The sequence below is a fragment of the Lissotriton vulgaris genome, chromosome 1_1, assembly GCF_964263255.1.
Source record: "Lissotriton vulgaris chromosome 1_1, aLisVul1.2, whole genome shotgun sequence".
Lineage (NCBI taxonomy): Eukaryota > Metazoa > Chordata > Amphibia > Caudata > Salamandridae > Lissotriton > Lissotriton vulgaris.
Genome location: NC_141685.1, coordinates 1,361,919,008 through 1,361,934,709, shown reverse-complemented (window position 1 = coordinate 1,361,934,709; position 15,702 = coordinate 1,361,919,008).

Here is a 15,702-nt window from a genome sequence, read left to right as displayed (position 1 = left end):
CTGACCACTGTGATTGATATCACTGACAACATTTATGGAGGATCCCTCGCCATTTCCTTTCTGAGAAGCATTCAGTGCTGAAATGCCATATTCCACCAGAGGACTTGCAGAGAACATTTAGAAATCATTGAATAGTAAAGCTTCACCAGCTGTAGAGAAACATGAAGGTTCGACTTTTGTGATTTGGCGAAGAATGACGACAGCATCTCAACGGCTTAGAATCACCTCCAATGACAATGAAGTACTGCTTCCTCGAGTCTGGGGCTCCTACATCAAATCATTCTCCAATATCAGCCATGAAACATTGGTTCATCACAACTTGAGCAATATTAAGCAGTTAATAAATAGTAATTGTACAGCTATGATGAATATGAAATTGCTTACTATTTGTAAAGTAAATCTGACTCTTTAAAATAAATGTAATGTGAATGTTCTTACCCAGACCACTGAATGTAAACATTGTAAATTTTTTGTTTTTTTTAATGCATTTTATGCACCCTTGGCACTAAATAAAAAAAATGAAGAAAACAAATATTCTTGCCTTTAATGAGAGCTATTGTATATTCTTGGCTACATGACTGGCATAATCCTTCAAGATAGAGTTTCAAAACTAAGTAGGTGTGGGGCATATTGCAACACAATGCATCACTCTTGAAAAATCACTCTAAGCAAGGTTTTTATGCAGAATTTAAGATTTGGATGGAACATGTTCCTTAAATCACATTCACAAATTTGAAACACAGGGACACACTGGTCTCGTCTATGAATTTGCTTGGCTCAGACATGGGCAAGAGAAGTAACATGAAGAAAATAATTCTGTTTATTAGCTGGGCACTAAATTTTGCTGCACTTGAGGAGTTTTTTTACTGAGTTTTTCCCACTCTGAGCTCCGCACAGAGCACGGAGATCTGAAAAAGTCTGCATAGTGGCATGATATGTGAGTGATACTTCTTAAACACTAACAGAATACTAAGCAAATACTTATTTGCTAACCGTATAGTCTTCATTTACAATGCAGAACATTTAGTGAATACAAACAATTTGAATACTACTGGACTTTACCCAGACTACTATTAACATTCTAATCAAGCTGCATGCTAAATAGTAGCAGATTGTGAACCTTATTAGTTATTAAATATTAAAAAGATGTTCAAAGCATTTTGTGTCCAAACTGTTAAAGCTAAACCGAACGGTATGGCTAGGTTAATAATATATCATAATATTTACAAATAAACAGGTACACTAGCAGATACTTTCTAATTACACATGCATAGATTGGAGGATCTCACAACTTCCTCAATTAATATATTAGTATGAATTAATGGTCAAAGTATTTCAGCACTGATGACCGTTTGTTCATATGACTATTTGGTTTATTTTCAAAAGTCCTAAGATTACAATAAAGTAAAAGTATATGAATTTTTATCAGTAATACATTGAACAATCTCCACATACAATGACTGAGACGCATAGAAGCCCACCTTCATTTGTCACCCTTAAGTGCTATAATATTTATTTGGCTTGACCATTTGAACTAGCGTGTGCCTTCTTTTTTTTTAAACAAATTTTATTTGTCAAGTTGCACATATATTGCAGGGCTCTGCACCCCAGAGACAACTGCACAATTCAACCATACAGTGATAATGACTTTGACATTTAATAACTAAACACATATTAACAACTACCTCCTCCCTCCTCCCTCCACCCCCCAGATCGCGCCAATTCCACATAAACCTGTCCACCACTTGGAGACACAGCAGGAAATGCTAGCCCCTCTGAGCCCTCCCACAATTTGCCCCCTGGTCTAAAAGTATGCATATGTATAATTCTGACAAATGTGCCTCTACCACCGGCGGCGGTTCCAACATCAGACCCCGATAATCTCCCAACCGTTTCCTAATTTTGTAGTGTTTGCGCGGGCACCCCCTAGCAATCAAAATGGGTTGTTCTAGCCCCATACAGAAGTCCAGCCCATTCTTCCATGCAGCCACCGATGGGGCCCTAGGTGCCTTCCATGTCCTGGCAATATCCCTTTTTGCCAGTGTAAAGCCCAATTGCATGAGGTGTCGCTTATAGTTATTACCCCCTACCTCCTCCATAACATGCAGTAGGGCAAGCTGCAGCATGCGGGGGAGCCCCCATCCCAGAACCTCAGAGAGGCTGGAATATACCCAACTCCAAAAGCGACTAAGAGACGGACAGTTCCAGAACGTGTGAATAAATGTGCCCTCCTCCCGATTACAGCGAAGGCACATAGAGGAGGCGATCAGCCCTGCCTTCCACAAACGCACTTTGGTGAAGTAGACCCTTTGTAGGTACTTGAACTGCACCAGCCGAAGGCGCATCGCTATTGCCGTCCCCGCGGGGCTGCTAAGGCCTCAGTCCAATCCTCCTCCTCCAATGTGCCACATCCTCCTCCCAAGCTTTCCGAAGCCTCTGTAGCGTGGGGTAGCAGTGATTGACCAGGGATTGGTAAATTCGAGAGATCTTCAGGTCAGTGAGATCTCCCATGAAGACCTTCACCGCTAATGGACTGAACTCCGGCAGTTACTCCAGGCCCTCTAAACTAGGGGATAGGGCATGCCTAAATTGCAGTAGCGGTAAAACTGGGATTTCGGCATCGAAGATTCCTTCTGCAGGTCTTTAAAAGATTTGAGAGTCCGGCCCCTTATGACATCACCAAGGACCGAGATACCTATTGTGTTGCAACCCCGGAAACCCTGTAAGGCCGCTAGCTGAGGCAGAAGCCCATTGTCCCAGAGGGGGGGTCTCACGAGTCAAAATGTTCCACCACCCCATGTGGCGTAGAGCTTGCCTCAAAATCAGAAAAACTGCTCGCATGACCGATGGCAGCGACAAATATAATATCATATGTAGGGAATGGCGCTCCATGAGCTGCCGCTCAACTGCATATGCCGGGCCGCCCTGGTCACCGTACCACCACTCATTAAGAACCAGCAAGTGTGAAGCTTGATATTAAGAGAGGACATCCGAGGACGCCAGCCCTCCACAGTAGGTGGACAGGAAACATCTGCGCAAGGCCACCCGCACCTTTCCCCCCTCCCACAGGAACTGACCCAGTGGTGCGTTCACTTGCTTAAACCATTGGGGTGGGATCTGGTATGGATGGTTCTGCAATTGGTAGAGGAGCAGAGGAAGCACCACCATCCCGTATAGGGACAGAGGCATATGGGACCGGGACTTAAGATCTTCCCGAGTGCGTTCCCACACTGGGACCAGATTGCGTTCCCAGGAAATTGCTGGTATATCTGATAGAAACATGCCCAGGTATTGCAGCTCCCCCGCCGCCAGCTGGACAGAGGACTCCCACGCTCCTACTCCAGTGTGATCCCCTAAAATTCATAGTGTTGACTTATGAGGGTTCATATAGAGTCTTGGAGTGTCCCCAAAGATTTGCAGAATGCGCAATAGCCGCAGCCCCGTCCTATCTATAGCCGTGAGAAAGAAAAGGACATTGTCCGCGTATAATGCAATCCTATCGAACAGGCCCAGCGCCCATTCAAATCTCCAGATCTGAGCGTCAATGCGCCCCCAGGCTGCCAGCGGCTCCATGGCAAGCGCAAATAAGTATGGGGACAGGGTGCAGCCCCGCCGTGTACCCCGCTTAATAGAGAAGGATGAAGAAAGTGCTCCCGCCACCCGCACCGACGCCGTCAGGTCTGCGTATAGTAGAGTTAGGTAGGAAAGAAAGCGCGGGCCGAAGTTGAGCCTTCGCAGCAAGGCAAAAAGGTACACCCAGCTCAGGAAGTCAAACACCTGTTCATATTGGCCAATTACAGTGCAGCTGGCTCCTCCAGTTGCCCGCTGGCCGCCACATGTGCCCACCTACCTGGTCGCCCTCTGGGGCATAAACCCAGCCTGGTCGGGGTGCACCAGAGTGGAAATGTGGGGCAGAAGACAGTTGGCCAAAGCCTTGGCAAGAACCTTCGCCTCCACATTCAAGAGGGAGATGGGACGGTATGAAGCATGCTGCTCTGGGGGCCTACCTGGTTTGTGGAATACCACCACCTCCACATGTCTCCAGTCCGGGGGAGCGAGCCATCAATGGGGAATCCGTTGGGTCCCGGGCATTCCCGGGGTGGAGTTCTCCCAGCGTAGTACCCAACTCCTCATCTGTCAGTGGCAGCTCCAATTGTTTTCGCACCTCAACCAACACATCTTTAGACGGTAAATCATCGATAAATTTACCTATGACGGCAGCTAATTCATAAATTACAGCATTCTTTTGAAGCGTAAAGTTCCGCAGAATAAGGAGCCAAGCTTTCGGCAATAGCCGCGGAGTCGATAATTGATTCTCCCGCCGGGCCGCATTGATACACTCTGCTACGCATCGCCAGCCAGGCTTGGTGGGCCTCATCCATTGAGAGGGCCGCATAATTTTGTTGTACCACTAACAGTTGCCACCTCACTGGGCCCCCCTCTACCTCCCGGCTCCTACGTTCAAGCACCTCTATTCCTGCCTCCACTTGCAGTAGTTCCTTCTTACGCTCCCTACGCGCTGCTGCACACCACGAAATATCCACCCCTCTCAGCATGGGTTTCAGTGCCTCCCACAGTGTCTCAGTACAGGAAACGGACCCCACATTAACAGTCAGGTAGTGATAGATAGCTTAACTCATGCTCTCCTTATAGTCATCTTTCTACAGGTACCACACAGACATACGCCACCTAAACGGCTGTCGCCCTCGAACCATCTGAAGTGTAAGGGCCCCCAGGGAGTTATCCGACAGGCCCCGGGGCAGAATGTCCGCTGACACCACTGCACTCACTGTCACCCTGGGGACAAAGAGATAGTCAATTCTGGAGAACGGGTTATGTACTGCGGATAAATAGGTGAATTCCCGACTATCCCCATGGAGGCGCCTCCAGACATCCAGCCCAGCTTGTGCTTTCTGAACACGCACAAGCTGCAAATTATCAGGCGCAGGTAAAACATTGCAAAAATGTGGGCACGTACCCCTACAATATTTAATTTGCTCTTAACTTGCAGCAGACCCATACGCACGAAGCAGGTTCATTGATAGCTACATTTAAGGAACATTTTTCTTCAGATATTCATAAATCACAGCAGATCAAGCACTTCAAAACATCAATGCTTTATTGAAAACTGTGTCACATAAATATAAGTGTTAGGAATACTGGATGAGCATCACCTGGATGAGCAGCAGCTGCCTGAAGCTCAACTCTGAGAAAACAGAAGTCATCATCCTCAAAACCACCCCCTCCTCGTGGGACGACACCTGGAGGCCCGCCGCCCTCGAAAACACTCCCATGCCCGTGGACCATACCCGCAACCTCGCCATCATACTCAACTCCTCCCTGACCATGAACTGACAGATCTACACACATGATTCAACACCCTCTGCATACTCTACAAGACCTTCAAATGGATCCATCCTGAATCGAGGAAGACCGTCTTAAGCTATTGGGCGGCATACTTACCACACGTGAATAACATTATCGTATGGTTAGGTATTTACCATTCGGGGTAAATGCCTCTTATTTCTAGTTTTCAACAAGAAAACAACGCCCACCATAATTAGCCTCCAACACACCAAATTGCAAACGCTTTGCCTTTTTTCCCCCAGACATTTTTCCCTGATACATTTCTGCAGGTTGACAAGTTACTGTTTTTTGGTGTCTTCTGAAGTACAACTCAAATACTGTACTCAAGGTAACCAATATGGATGGGAGAGCCAAGCACCACTCTCAGAAGCGTTCTTAAAGCTATTTCGGTTGATCCCACAAGATGTAATGCTGCACTGCCAAAGGAGACCTGAAAAAACTGAACTCTGCTGGTGCCACTCAGTATGCAATAGAAGGGTCTACCAATATGAGACTACTGCAACCCCACACAATTCTGCATAATCGCGGAGCTATATTAAAGCTGCTCGTTTCAAATAATCTGTTAATATTGGGATATAGGATTTCAATTAAAAGACATCTTTATCACTCATTTCTGAAGCGGAAGTTCCAGGCATCACTCACGCTGTAGCCTATCAGCCCAGCAGCGCACCGGCCTCCCAGCCCACCTCTCGCCGCACCCGCTCCGCGGGTGCCGCTTCGCTGGTGGGCGCTGGTAGAGGCAGCATCTTCAAGGACCAACGTAGGACACAGGCGGCAAGGCGGTAAGGGGCGCGAGGAACCAGCGGGGCTGCGAGCGTGCGGGGACTTCATTTCCCAGAAGTCCCTGCAAGACCAAGGAAGAGCTTCCGGTCCGCTCTCCCTGCTGGCCCGCCCCCCGCCCATCAAAGCCAGTTAAAAGTGCTCCTCCTCCTCTATCCTGTGGGACACCTACTCACTCATTTCTGAAGCGGAAGTTCCAGGCATCACTCACGCTGTAGCCTATCAGCCCAGCAGCGCACCGGCCTCCCAGCCCACCTCTCGCCGCACCCGCTCCGCGGGTGCCGCTTCGCTGGTGGGCGCTGGTAGAGGCAGCATCTTCAAGGACCAACGTAGGACACAGGCGGCAAGGCGGTAAGGGGCGCGAGGAACCAGCGGGGCTGCGAGCGTGCGGGGACTTCATTTCCCAGAAGTCCCTGCAAGACCAAGGAAGAGCTTCCGGTCCGCTCTCCCTGCTGGCCCGCCCCCCGCCCATCAAAGCCAGTTAAAAGTGCTCCTCCTCCTCTATCCTGTGGGACACCTACTCACTCATTTCTGAAGCGGAAGTTCCAGGCATCACTCACGCTGTAGCCTATCAGCCCAGCAGCGCACCGGCCTCCCAGCCCACCTCTCGCCGCACCCGCTCCGCGGGTGCCGCTTCGCTGGTGGGCGCTGGTAGAGGCAGCATCTTCAAGGACCAACGTAGGACACAGGCGGCAAGGCGGTAAGGGGCGCGAGGAACCAGCGGGGCTGCGAGCGTGCGGGGACTTCATTTCCCAGAAGTCCCTGCAAGAACAAGGAAGAGCTTCCGGTCCGCTCTCCCTGCTGGCCCGCCCCCCGCCCATCAAAGCCAGTTAAAAGTGCTCCTCCTCCTCTATCCTGTGGGACACCTACTCACTCATTTCTGAAGCGGAAGTTCCAGGCATCACTCACGCTGTAGCCTATCAGCCCAGCAGCGCACCGGCCTCCCAGCCCACCTCTCGCCGCACCCGCTCCGCGGGTGCCGCTTCGCTGGTGGGCGCTGGTAGAGGCAGCATCTTCAAGGACCAACGTAGGACACAGGCGGCAAGGCGGTAAGGGGCGCGAGGAACCAGCGGGGCTGCGAGCGTGCGGGGACTTCATTTCCCAGAAGTCCCTGCAAGACCAAGGAAGAGCTTCCGGTCCGCTCTCCCTGCTGGCCCGCCCCCCGCCCATCAAAGCCAGTTAAAAGTGCTCCTCCTCCTCTATCCTGTGGGACACCTACTCACTCATTTCTGAAGCGGAAGTTCCAGGCATCACTCACGCTGTAGCCTATCAGCCCAGCAGCGCACCGGCCTCCCAGCCCACCTCTCGCCGCACCCGCTCCGCGGGTGCCGCTTCGCTGGTGGGCGCTGGTAGAGGCAGCATCTTCAAGGACCAACGTAGGACACAGGCGGCAAGGCGGTAAGGGGCGCGAGGAACCAGCGGGGCTGCGAGCGTGCGGGGACTTCATTTCCCAGAAGTCCCTGCAAGAACAAGGAAGAGCTTCCGGTCCGCTCTCCCTGCTGGCCCGCCCCCCGCCCATCAAAGCCAGTTAAAAGTGCTCCTCCTCCTCTATCCTGTGGGACACCTACTCACTCATTTCTGAAGCGGAAGTTCCAGGCATCACTCACGCTGTAGCCTATCAGCCCAGCAGCGCACCGGCCTCCCAGCCCACCTCTCGCCGCACCCGCTCCGCGGGTGCCGCTTCGCTGGTGGGCGCTGGTAGAGGCAGCATCTTCAAGGACCAACGTAGGACACAGGCGGCAAGGCGGTAAGGGGCGCGAGGAACCAGCGGGGCTGCGAGCGTGCGGGGACTTCATTTCCCAGAAGTCCCAGCAAGACCAAGGAAGAGCTTCCGGTCCGCTCTCCCTGCTGGCCCGCCCCCTGCCCTTTACGCCCCCTACTTAATAACATCTTACTCCCGCAGCGCGGGACGCAGCACGGGCGAAGACTGGGCAAAGACAGGGCCGTTTGAGGCCGTTCGAGGACGGCAGAGGACGGCCCCGGCCCTGTCACCCTGTATTTTACTTCGTTCCCGCAGGCCCCCACGATTTCTGACGTACATCACTGACGATCACGATGCGTCCCAAAACCAGAAGCACGTCAAAGAAAGCTACACTGGTGACACAAGTGACCGGTCCTATAGACCTTTTCATATCCAGGGTAAACGACACCATTGATAAGAGTATCATCCTACTGGAGAAAAGAGTCTCCCTGGACCTCATGCAGGCCAAACGATCCTCGCTCGGTTCACTTGCCACCGCAAATTCCCCTGCTCACCATGTTGCTAATAACTGCTCTTTACCATTGCCACTAACTATCGTTCCTACGATGACTGTTCCAAATTCTGTAGATCTATCCGTAACCCAAACAGACTCTGATCAATCATACGTCGACCTTGAAGCAACCCCAGACTTAGAAGTCTGCCAATCACCAACTGAAAAATTAGACCAGAGTGTCATTAGTAATTCCTTACTACCTGATCCAGTAACGACCTTAGAACCAACAAAAACAAGGAAAAACACCTCCACCCTCCTTAAGGCTATGCCAATTATCAAGGAAAAATCTAAAACAAAAACAAAGAATCACAATCTGATCACGCCCACCCCAAACTCCTCGGCAGGTATCCCCTGTTGGGTGGAAAACATGGTTATGGACCTTAAATCAGACCTTGAAGCCAAAATTACAGCACAGATCAAACCCCTAATATCAAAGTTAGACAGACTCACGTCACTAATCAATACGAAATGCAGTTGTAAGACAAGCGGTAACGGTCCCGCTCCAACGCACGGGGCAAAGGAAACACTCCCAAAAAAACCATCTAGTATCAAACAAATAACAGGTACAACAAACAAGCCTAATACTTTACCAACCAGAAAGGCGGCAGCAACACAACCCCTAGCCAAAAAAGGGAGTAATCTAGATGCCCCCCCAGACACCCCGGTCGCGGTAGATCTCCCCCCCGCTACACAAATAGATCCAGCAGGTCAAACTAAAACAAACAACCGACAAGTAAAAGGCAATAATGGAAACACCACCATTCCAGCAGAGACCCTCTCCCCAGAAAAACCACTAGAACTGAAGATCAAGCAGTCTCGGCCCAAAATAATCAATTTACCCCCGGAAGCTTCTCCCTTCGTGGTGGTGTTAACAGCTGTTCCCCCACTGAAGGAGGGTGTAAGAGAAACTTTCGCAGAGCTGAGGAATAAATGTGCCCAGTGGCTCCAACTCCATAAACCCTTACCCGCTCACATCAGGGGTGATATCTTCTCCGCACGCAGAGGAGATTGGGTTGGCAGAAGCACGAAGGCAATAGCGGGGGACGTCATCAGCATCAAATTTAGGGAGATAGGGGCATCAAATTATATCTGCAACTCACCCAATAGAGGACCCGCCACCCAAATAAATCCCCTTCCCTTGTCCTATTTCCTACCCCCATTCTCAAGGCAAAATTTCCCCTGTCCCGCATTCCCATTAAACACTGGGCCCATAAATTCCTCTGAATACAATATGTATCAATATCAGCAGCCCCCACACATGCCACGATTCCCACAAGTTCCACAACAATCAGTTTTCCAGTGGCAACCACCCTCCCAATTTCCTCAACCTCTACACCTTGTTACCCAACCACCTGTTCATCCTCCTCAATACCCACATCATACCACCCAACAGTGGTGGCAACCTCAGCAATCCATGCAACACAACACTCACCAATGGCAGCGGCCGCGGCAAGGACGGTTTCCCCCATTCAACCCACTAGGCCTTAATCATCAAGGCAGAGATAGGGATGAATGGAGTGGACAGGATCACTGGAGAAAGTACAGTGATCCCACACGTTGGGATAGCTGGAATGGCCTTCATTTAGCAAACAGGTATAGCGCCTTAGAGTGCGTTGACTGACTACCACAGCCACAAGAACACTCCCAAATTCACACAGACCTATCGGAACCCACGGTCTCCCCATTAGTCCCCCTAGACCCAGAGACCCCTCCAGCCGCAGAGACCCTTAACGAACCAAAAAGAGTAAAAAGCTCAAGGGATAGTCCAACAATCCTGAGCCTGATCTCGTGGAACATCGCTGGACTAAGGACAAAAATAGAGGATGGGACAATTATGCACCACACGCATAATCATCAAATAATATGCATACAGGAGACATGGTCATTACAAGAACATCACCTGCAGGGGTACAAAACGTACTCCTCTCTCGCGCAGCCGGGACACATAGGTAGACCAAAGGGAGGTCTGTGCATCTATGTAGCCAACACTATCCAAAACGCTAAAATAAAGGTTATAGAACTGGCCTCTAATTTGCAGATCCTTGGTCTTTTCCTCCAGAAAAAAGAGTCAATGGTTATCATTAATTTTTATAACAACCTGGACGAACTGGACTTTGAGGGAGTCCTGGCCCACCTCCATGAAAAATTAACTACTCTCAGAATGAAACAAGGAGAAAGAGGCCCGGCTGCAATAATATGGGCAGGCGATTTCAACCTTCACGCCTGTACCCAACCAAAAAGAAAATGTCCTGGCATGGTGACAGATGACGGCCTCTCACTCACCCATTTCTCGCATAACAAAATGGGCAGACAAATGAATGATCTCCTATCCGACCTGGATCTCCAGATAGTAAACACTTTGGACCATGGGGATAATTCACTTGCACCTACTTATATAGGAAGAGGCTATAAAACCACGGTAGACTTCATAATAATATCAACATCCTTACAACTAAGAATAAAAAACTTTGAAGTCAAACCGAATCCTCAAAGTGACCATGCAATATTAACCTTGGAAGTCTTACTAAACTACCAACAATGTTCTCCAGTAACAATAGCCAATGCATTGACCCAGGAAAATATCAATATGGATAAAGTAAACGGGTACTCAATAAAATGGGGAAGGATAAACCCGGAGGAACTCACCAAAGAGCTAATAAAATCAGTCTATTCCCAAATCAAAACTTGTTTGGACATAGCAACTAAGGACGTGGAGCTTCTAAATAACTTTGCCCAAATTATGGACAAACTAAAGGTTTTACTCACAGCAAAACAAAAATCCGGCCCATCCCGGCCCAAAGGCTGGTTCAACCAAGAGTGTACCAAGGCTCATACAAAATTGAAGCTAGCCTTAAACAAAAATGAAAGGGACCCCCGCACAATAGCCACCCTCAGAAGTGAATATCACAAAACAAGGAAAAAGAGGAAAGAGGAACTCAAGCAAGCGCTGTGGCATGAACTCCACACCAGTGCCCAAGAAAAAAACCCTCAAGCCTTCTGGAGAATTATAAGAACTCCTTTCTTGGCAGACGACACGTGCCCAAAAATCGAAGCTGCAATAGACGCTGCAACTTGGGTATCACACTTTACCAGCATCTTCCAAAAACCAACCTCTGATCAAGAGACGGAAGAGGAGGAAAAAACATTCCTACCATACCCTATAGACATACATTTCGAAATCTCTGAGATTCTTGTGGCATTGAACTCAACCAAAAAGGGAAAAGCTCCAGGGCCGGACGGAGTCCCGGCAGACTTTTTTAAACATCAAACAGAACTTTGGGCACCGATTTTAACAAGGGTCTGCACTGCAACGGCAAAAATAGGAATTCTGGAGTCATGGACAAGGTCCATCATGGTGCCGATATTTAAAAAAGGTAACCGCATGGACCCTGCCTGCTATCGCCCAATTTCTTTGCTGGACTCACTGGGGAAAATAGCAGGGAGAGTGATCCTAGAAAGACTTCAGGACTGGGGGGAAGAGAGAGGCATCCTATCCGACCTTCAATTCGGATTTAGAAAAGGACTAGGTACTGTGGAACAAGCCCTAAATCTATCGGTAATCCTTGGAAAATATGTGCATGCAAAGAAAGCAAAACTTTACATGACCTACGTAGACTTGTCCGCGGCTTTCGACTGCGTCTCCCATACAAAATTGTGGTCCCTTTTAGCACAGATGGGGGTAGATCCATCACTCCTGAACTTTTTAAGGGAACTCTATTCCAACCCATCCGCAAGAGTCCGCTACGGCACAAAGGGGGAACTGACGGCGTCCTTTAGAGTAGAGCGTGGGGTCAGACAAGGATGTGTCCTGGCACCCTTCCTTTTCTCCCTCTACACCAACAACTTGGAGGTCGAGCTCCTGAAGGGTGCCCGCGATCTTCCACTGGCCAAACATCGCCCGATCCCCGCTCTGCTCTACGCGGACGACGCCGTCCTCCTTGCACAAACCCCCCGTGAACTCCAAAGGTCCCTTAATAGATATTTGCAGTTCATGAGAACCCTTGACCTTCATATAAACGTAAAAAAGACTTTCGTAATGAAGGCTGGGGTTGGGAGGAAACAGCAAAATTCTATCTACCTTGACAGCCAAAAAATAGATTCTACAAATGAATACTGCTATCTGGGAGTCATGATAGATAATAAACTCTCCTGGAAACCAGCAGTAGAAGCCAGAAAACATTGTTTTAAAAGAGCATTAGCCGCATTGGTGTCGTTTACACAAAAATTAGGAAAACGTCCGCCCAGGGAATTGATGACCATATACAAAGCCAAATGTCAATCTACAGCTTTATATGGAGCAGGACTATGGGGCCACACAGATGTTACCTCTCTGCAAATTGCAGAAAACAAGTTTTTCAGATTCCTCTTATCTGCCCCCAAAAGTTCTTCGACTTACGCCTGCCACTTAGAATTGGGGGTGCCATATATCGAAGATCTTGCGAAAATTCAACCACTCCTCCTTTGGCGACGTATCTGGGCTTCAGATAAAAACGACATCACAAAATCAATACTGGCAGATGCAATGTCTCTGGACTACGCTTTAAAAATTAAATGGCTGGCCTATATCCGGACCTTCCTCTCTGACCTTGGAATAGAAAAATATTATTCAAACCCCGAAAAAATTGGAGAACTCTCAAAAAATAATTTAAAAACACGAGCTTTGGACCACCTGGGTAATCTGAGACTACAAATAGAAGCTGGGAAACAGTCGGTGCAGCACGCAATAATGGTCCAATCTACTCTTTTAATGCAGCCCTATTTAAACCTCGACATTGGCACCTTCGACTGATTTCTCCTGATAAGATTCAGACTGAACATATTTCACAAACTGGTAGCTTTTCCAACGCCAAACGTTTGGGACCCAAATCCACTTCCATGTCCATGCGATGGGAAATCAACACAAACCACCCTTCATACTGTTCTGTTCTGCAAATTTTATCAGGAACACCGCAAACTTTGGTTACTAACTCTTTTAAAATCTTGGGGTCTCAGACAATGCCGAGTAGCCATGTTGAGCTTGCAGCTTTTGGATACTGAAGCCACATGTTACCATGTTCTTAACTTTCTGAAATGTATACACGGACACAGGAAAAACCTTTAAATATAACAGTACTGTATAAATCACCGATACTCCTCTTTGCTGTTTTTAAGTAATCTGTAATCATATCGTACCGCAGATTTATTTTTATCTGTACTGCTTTTATGGATCTTTAAAAAAATCCGAATAAAGTTTATTATTATTATTATTATTATCTTTATCACTTCGGAGGGGATTCGAACTGGACAAACGAACAGTGCTGTGGCTTTGTGGTGATGAACGTGACCGATTCGATCTACAAGGTCATTTCGAGGCAAGAGCACCAATTGGAAGCTCTGTGACACAAATAATACCAATTACCCTAGGACGTGTCTCACAGTCACTGAAGTATACTCGCCAGGGTAAAAAAAAACCTCCAACACAATTGATTTTGAATCTACAACCAAACCTTTAACCAGCAAAAACATGCCACAGAATATAGAACTCTACCACTTCAGCAACCAGGAGATCATCCCTTAAAAGAAAGGACCCATGAATCAATCTTATTCCTTCAAAAGTCCGACTAAATCTGCAGGCCTGCTAAGTATCACGCATCAGGTGTTGTTAGACTAATGCATTTCAGTGTGGTGGTCCGCATCACCGCACTGAAATGGAAAGTCATGCATTTATATAGCGTCTCCTGGGCTCTCAAAACAAACAGGAGCGCTGTAACTTAACACTACAGACAGAAAGCTGACAGCACTCGGAGGGCGCAGCTTGCAGGCTTGTTTGGGGGGCTGGCTCAACTCGCACAAGGCTCAAGCAGGTGGGGTTACAACTTAACTAATTCGCCTGTGCCGCGTGCGCGTGGTTGCGCAGACCGTTTCTGCTGAGTGCTCACACTGCGCATAACTATTCACTTGCGTCAGACTATTATGTACCGTAATATGCCCACGCCGTCATCACCAACCCGTCTGCCACCACAGTGACAGTGCATCAGCAGACACTGCAACCTGTAGCGTGTCCAGCAGCATTGAGGCCATTATCAATGCTGCGTTGGCACTGTCCTCGACTCGAGGCCTGGACCACGGTTGGAGCTGTTTCAGGGGAAAGTCATCGCAGCAGGGGGGCCCAGCAGTCCGTGTAGTTGTGGCTACCAGGAGCAGGCTCGTTGGCAGCAACTGCTGCGAAAGTAAGTGTCTCATTACAAAATCCTACTTGATTATGCTGCTGTTCGACTGTTTTCGGCGCAGTTAGCCACAGAGTTGTGGCATGGCTGAAATTCCTCATTTTTGGGCGACTGAGCAATGGCTAATTTTTGCTCGAGTGAGGCTGAGCTGCAGCAAAAACAGCACAATGGCGTCCGCTGTGTGGATGTCCATGGCAGCCATGGCAGACACTCCCAGAACTGTGTCCGGGGATGTTCATGGCAGACAGTCCCAGGATTGTGTCCTCTCTGCCGAAGTCTTCCTTGTCTGGACCTCCCCTCCCGCACATTCCTTCTCTCCTGCTTTGTATGCTTCTTGAGGTGGCCTTATATACGGCACCAGCAAGGCCACGAGCTGGCAGGCGTGTTTCCCACAATCCTAGAGAGCCTTGAAGACCGAGTTGGAAGCTGCAGCCAGGGAACGAGGCCTCCAAAACCAGGCAACAAACCCAGGGGCGAGATGCTCCAGAACTCCCAGGGGTGCCACATTGTACTTAAAAGATCAGCAGGTAAAGACAGTGATAGGGAGCCCAATATAATCTCGGGAAGGGAAGGAGTCGGGGAGCCCTCACAGAGCACCTGTGAAGGCCAGGTCTCCCAGGGAGCGAGGACAACTTATCCACATGGGAGGGGCGGTCTGAACTAGGGAAGCATGGATTGTCAACTCTTGAAAAGGAGAGGTAAAGAGAGAGAAAGTGCCTAATTAAACAAGCATTGGCATAGCCAATAGGTCTCGCCTTTGGGACCTTATAAGTGTTTAGCCATGCAACAGCTGCTGTTGTTGCAACAAGGATATTGTGCTGAATACCTAAATACTTATAAGGTCCCAAAAGTGAGACCTATTGGCTATGCCAATGCTTGTTATTTTTGACCTCACTAAATAATGAAGTAATACTATTACAAAATAAGCAGCACTAAGCTGCACAATTTGCCTTTTCTTGCTGCATAATTTACTCAGTCCTGCCCCATAATTTGGCCTTTCCTGCAGTATAATTCCAGTGGCCCAACCTATAAGGCAATTAGGCAACAGCTCGATGGTATGATGCCTTATGTTCCCTCGCCAGTAGGAGTTTGTG